At 39.7% G+C, this 6,249-nt stretch overlaps 1 pseudogene; it reads left to right on the top strand.

The window, feature by feature from the left end:
* The first annotated feature begins 1,629 nt into the window (after positions 1–1,629).
* Positions 1,630–3,183, top strand: LOC139707405 (dual specificity protein phosphatase 4 pseudogene; annotated as a pseudogene).
* Positions 3,184–6,249: the final 3,066 nt, after the last annotated feature.

The raw sequence follows: 6,249 nt of genomic DNA, 5'->3' as shown, positions 1-6,249 counted from the left end.
TGTGTATGTAAGTATAAATATATATGCATATTCATATAAGTATATATGCTTTTATCTGAATGTAGGTTAGTTACAGGGGTAAAACTATGGTTAGTACTAAATTTGGTATATAGTTAGGGAATAAATATTTATACTGAAAAATATGAATGTTTTAAGAAAGTGCATGTGCAATTTTGACATTTTGAAACTGGGAAGGGTTTAATGTGAGATGTAGGAAGACACATTTTTAATTTGTGAAAGCAAATATATATATATATATATGCAAATATACCATTGATAATTGAATGCAAGTCAAAATACAAATAAACATTAGGAAAAGAATAGGTATATTGAAAAACATGAATAATCATAAGAATATACATGTAAAAATTTGCAATACACAGAAATATATGTGTTTTGAAATAGGAAAAGGTGTGAGATGTATAAATACACATTTATTAACTTCCAAATGCACAGATAAATTACATGTGAACATATATAAATACTTATGTATATGATTATCAATTGCATATTTGAATATAAGTATGTGAGAATATTCATATTACTATATATGCTTTTGTATTAATGTAGGTTTAGGAATGGGGTAAATTTAGGGTTACTATTAAATATTGTGTAGTGTAAGGGTTAGAGTTAGGGTATGAATATATATATATATCAAAAAACATGAATATTCAAAAAATATGCATGTGAAAATACGTATAAAACATATACAAAAAATAAACAGGGACCTAGTAAAAAAACATTATATGGAGAAATGTTGACAATAACTAAAGGAAATCAACTGCCTTATATACAGTTGGAAACACTGTCTATAATTAATAGGAAAAGTACAAGGGGAAAAAAGTTTATCTCAGGTATTTTGAAGCAGTGAAGGCAAGATAACAAATGCAATCATAAAGCAAGACTCAAAATTTCCTCAAGGATTTATTGAGAATAGATAATTTGAACATAAAATTAAATTTTCAGTCAACAATAAAAAAATAATTCAAAGGTCACCAGAAGTTTCAAATAAAGCAAAGACTTTTTATAAAATATATATATATATATATATATATATATATATATATATATATATATATATATATATATATATATGGGGTAAAGAAAAGCATTATAAAGAAAATTGGAAATGCTTTTGAGCTGACAGATAACAAAGATTCAACAAACCAAAAGCAATAGAAGGCCGATGAAGTAGTTCATAAAGAAGTGCTTCTAATTCCACCTGCTTACATTAGAAAAAGACACAGGGATAAAATCGGTGTTGACTCTGATCATGCAACTTGAGAAGCACTAATAATAATTCATTTCTAATAATAATTAAGAATTTGCTTAGAGTAGATTCGTACATGGAGTCCAGGGCCAGTGGATGTTGCATATACCAGTGTGCGATCACAAAGAGTATAGCACCATAGCAGGCAAATGTGCAAGTGGCCAGGAGCTGAATGGAGTCTTGAAGATGTGCACAGGTCAGCTGAAGATCTTGACTTTGTTGTCACTGAGAGGCAGGATGGGGTAGGAAGAGAAAGGAAGGGAAAGGACTATTTCTTAGTTATTCATGCTATCAAACTTCCTCCAAGAAAAAGTGGAGGCAGTGCACAGAGCTCTGGCAGTGCTGGGGTAAGAACGGCAATGAGCAGGCTGCAGCCCAAGGTGCAGGAGCAGCAAAACACGTTTGAGGCAATGACAGGGGTGAGCCAGTGCTTCTCTGCCTTCAACACACACTTGCACTGCCACCCCCTTGTCAGAGCACAGCATGTGCAAGGCACCTGAGGCTGCTAGAGCTGCTATGTAACCTGAAGGCTGCAGGAGGAAGAGGACCCAATAGGGGTCTGGCCGCCCAAGCCTCTGGGGACCAAGTTGGCGGTCACTTCTGAAGGCTCCCTCTCTTAGCCCTTGTTCGCCCATTCCTGTTGCCTGGCTGGCCTGGGTGACTATCTATCGCCCCAGTTCCTACACTCCATGGTGACGATTGATTAACTGGGAGAGATGGACTGCAGTGTGCTCAAAAAGCCTATGAAGCTGAGTGAGAACCCCTAAGGCAGAGACTGTAGCTGTGGCAGCGGCAGAAGCAAAGAGGTTGGGAGGTGGTGGTTGCCCTGGGTTGCGGGGCTGGGTGCAGACTGCAGTGCCTGGCGGCAGCTGGGCTGACAACAGTGGCAGCCCCCGAACCCTGGGGCTGGGGAGTGCCAGCAAGCGCTTGCTGCTCGACTTTTTGCACACCTTTCCCATCAGAGGTTCTGTCCACCTTCTTTGATACAACACCCAGGAAAATAGGTAGGCCAAGGGCTCCAAGATCCTGGAGTCCATCCTGCACGCTCAGGGGGAAGTGCTCCCTCTTGTGCTCTAGCCTCTACTTGGCTGTCATCCTCTACTTTGAGTGGAGCCCAGGTGCCAGGGGCTCAGGGAGGACCTCACCTTGACTCTAGTAGTGCAGACACTCCATCCTAAGCCCCAGTGAAGCGACATCCGCTCGCTGAAACTTGGCTGTGAGAAGTTTTTCTTTGCTTACCCAGAATTCTGTTCCAAAACCAGCGCCCCGGCAGAATTCTCCCCAGTGCCATGGAGTCCTTTCACCTGCATTGCAGCTCCACTGGAGCCGCTCTGCACAGGCGGCGGGGTCCCTTGGAGATTCTTCAGTTCCTCTACTTCCATGGTGCCTTCCACGCTGCCTGGATAGACATGCTGAACGCCTTAGGGATCACAGCCCTGTTGAATGTCTCCTCCAAATGCCCAAACCACATGGAAGGATGCTACCAGTACAAACACATCTGGTGGAAGACAACCACAAGTCCGACATGGGCTCCTGGTTCATGGAAGCCATGGAGTAGGACTGTGCGGTGAAGGACTGCCGTGGTCCAGGGATGGCGCACTGCTAGGAGGGCATCGTGTGCTCTGCTACCATCTGCTTGGCTTAGCAGATGACAAAGGAGCAGCTGAGGCTGGAGAAGGCCTTGAACTGCATGGAGCAGCTGTCCCAGGTGCTGGTCACATCCTGCCCCTCCAGGCCCACCAGCCCTTCAGGCCCCTTAGGGGAGCTGCAAGCCCACTCCCACCCTTACCTCACAATTTGTCTTCAGCTTCCCTATCTCCCTGGGTGTGCACTTGGCCCCCAGCAGACTGCAGGACCAGCACAACCCCAACCTTACCTCCCCCAGCACTCAGAGCCACTCACCTAACCCCTGAAACTAAGGTTGCTGCCATGGATGCCTCCGTGGGACTGAACAATATATAAATTTGTATCAAGAGTATATAATGAGTCTAATGTCTACTATGGTAGATGTCTTTTTCTCCATTTATCATACCTTCTACTACTGCATAGACTGATAATATATAAGTGCAGTTTCCCAGTCTCATCTGGAGTAAGGATTGCAGTTGGCATTGATTCTTCAATGAGATGAATTCATGTGAGACAAACCTACATGTGCATATGGACGATTCAGGGTAGGAGTGGCATGTAGGGAATTTATATTCTTGTGAAGACAGTGAGTATCCTGATCAAGCTCTGGAGTTGGGTTCCGGGCAGCAAGGTGTTAAGTGGCACAAGTTGGGGAGTAGTGTCCACTGGAATATTTCTGTGGTGTATTTGGACCTTTATTCTCACTCCATTTTTTTTTCTAGCTCTGCAGCATCCAAACAGAGGTCTCTATCCTTCCTAGAAATTTTATAAATTATGGAAATATCTTGAATATATCCCTTAATGTAATATAATTACATTAGATTATATAATTATATGTAATTAATTATGTAATATAATTACTAGAGTGAATTCTCCTCTCTACATATAATACCTGACTGATGCCTTATTTGTGAAGATTGAGTTGATTGACCTAAAACACAACATTGCTATGTTAATGAGCTTTGATGAAAAATACCTGAAAGAATAACTTTCAGAGGAGAGATTTATTTTGGTTCACAATTTCAGAGTGTTCAGATCATCATTGGATGGCTCCAAGGCAGAAATATTATGGTGGAAGGATGTGATGGAGGAAAGCTGCTCAGCACATGGGAACTGGGGAGCAGAGAGAGGGGAAGGGACCAGGACTTATAGAGCCCAAGGTCATGCTCCCTCTGACCTTCTTCCTCCCATCATGACTCACCTGCTTACAATTACCAACCAATAGTTCATTCAAATTTTTAATTCATCAAATGGATCAATCCAGTTGTTGTAATCCAACTGTTTCACCTCTGAACATGGTTGCTTTGTTTAATACTTGAGTTCTTTAGGGGATACTTCTAGGTCCTTAATATAACAATTGACTTGCCCATGGTTAATATTCAGTATATTTTTTCTATTATTATCACTACTGCTACACATACAGCAACTACCACAAGATGTGAAGGAAGAAAGAATCCATTCGTAATAGCAACAACAAACCAAATACTTAGACAAAAAACATTAGAAAGCTGTGCAAGATCTATTGAAAGGATAATTTAAAATGCTGTTATGCACAAAAGAGACTTGAATTGATTTTTCTTAGAAAGACTCAGTATCATTCATTTTCGCTTCTGCCTACAAGATTCATAAGGGACTATAATTTCAACAGAAATAACATGATTTCTTCAATTGTTAAACAAAGACAAGCTGATTTTAAAAAGTCAGATTGACAAAGATTTGAAGAAAAAGCAAATTTACTTACTATGAAATTGTAAGACAAATTCATATTTAAAAGAATTGATACACAAAAGTGAATGAGAATGACAACCACACAATCAAAACCTTTGGTGGACTACCAATTTATAGGATGAAACCTAAAATACGGTTTCATCAAGGACAATTGTTTTTTTTTCCCTTTTTTAAACAGCTTTTTAGTAGTAGATGGACACAATACCTTTATTTTACTTATTTATTTTTATGTGTTGCTGAGGATCAAACCAGGGCCTCACACATGTCAGGCAAGCTCTCCACCACAGAGTCACAACACCAGCCCCAAAGGACAATTACTTTTAGTTTAGTCAGTATAGAGTGATATTCTTGATAGTGACTGTCACAATTGATTTATTTAGAACTATATATATATATATATATGTGTGTGTGTGTGTGTGTGTGTGTGTGTGTGTGTGTGTTTAAAACTTTCTAAGTAGATTACACTATTCTTTCCCTAAAGAAAATAGTAGTCACTAATATTGTCAAGAGTAAAGCAAAGGTAACTATCCTAAAGATACACTGTTTAGAATAGAACCTGATGTTACAGAATACATAGGGGTAGCTTTTTTATTTTTACATCTCTTTGATTAGGTTTTACTTTCACCTTGGGTGTCTTTTTTACTTTCAGCATGGGGTGTCTTTTTTGGTTTTCTGATCTTTACATATTGAAGATATTTTTCTATCCTTACCCTGAAAAATACAAGGATTGCAGACAACAGCAAGAGAAAGAAACCAATAAAAGGATGGGCTGGGCACTGCTCTTTCTTGGACAGGTCCTCTCATCTCTCCTGCAGGTCCACTGTGGACACTTCCTGAAAATGCCTGCTTCCCACAGAAAGTAGGACCCAGTCAATAGAACAGTGGCAGTTTTTTCTTATTGCAAATGCCTTGGCAGTTGCCCTTCTCAGGCCGACTGTTAATTTAGAGCTCTGACTTCAACTCATCCCCAACACAGATCAAGTCTACTACAAGAAGCACCACTCCCCACATGCCCAAATCTGGAAATCCACAGGCTGTCAAGGACTCATAATACTCTGCCCCAGCACAGAACAGTTTTCTGCTTTCCAGTAACATGACCAGGCATGTCAGGATTGACCTAGACATTGACACACTACATACTTCCATCTAAAGTATTTTCAGTTTTACTCATAGGAATGCAATACCGCATGATTTCAATGAACATTCAGGTAGTGGAACATGGGGAGGTTCCTGGAGAGTGGCATTCCTGGAGAGGGCACGGAAGCTCTGCCCCTCTTCTCCCTTACCTGTGCTCTCTTTCATCTGGCTTCCCATCAATCTCCTCTGTAATATCTTTTGTTGATAGACCAATAAATTTACAAACACAAGTGTATACCTGAGCTGCTCTAGAAAATTAAAGAAACCTAAGGAGGGGATTAGAAACCCCAATTTATAGCCTACCAGCTATATGTGTGTGTATAATAAAATATTGATTTATATTATATTATATATGTTTCTTTTATAAAATGTTTATTTATTTATTCATATAAATAAACATTTTATAAAATAAAATGTAAATATACATAAATACACACACACACATACACACACCACATATATAGAAGCACCGGTCCTCTTTGGTGAAC

This window comes from Marmota flaviventris, chromosome 10 (genome assembly GCF_047511675.1).
Source record: "Marmota flaviventris isolate mMarFla1 chromosome 10, mMarFla1.hap1, whole genome shotgun sequence".
NCBI classification, from domain to species: Eukaryota; Metazoa; Chordata; class Mammalia; order Rodentia; family Sciuridae; genus Marmota; species Marmota flaviventris.
Note: the sequence above shows the minus strand (reverse complement) of the source record. Positions and strands in the feature narration are given on the sequence as shown.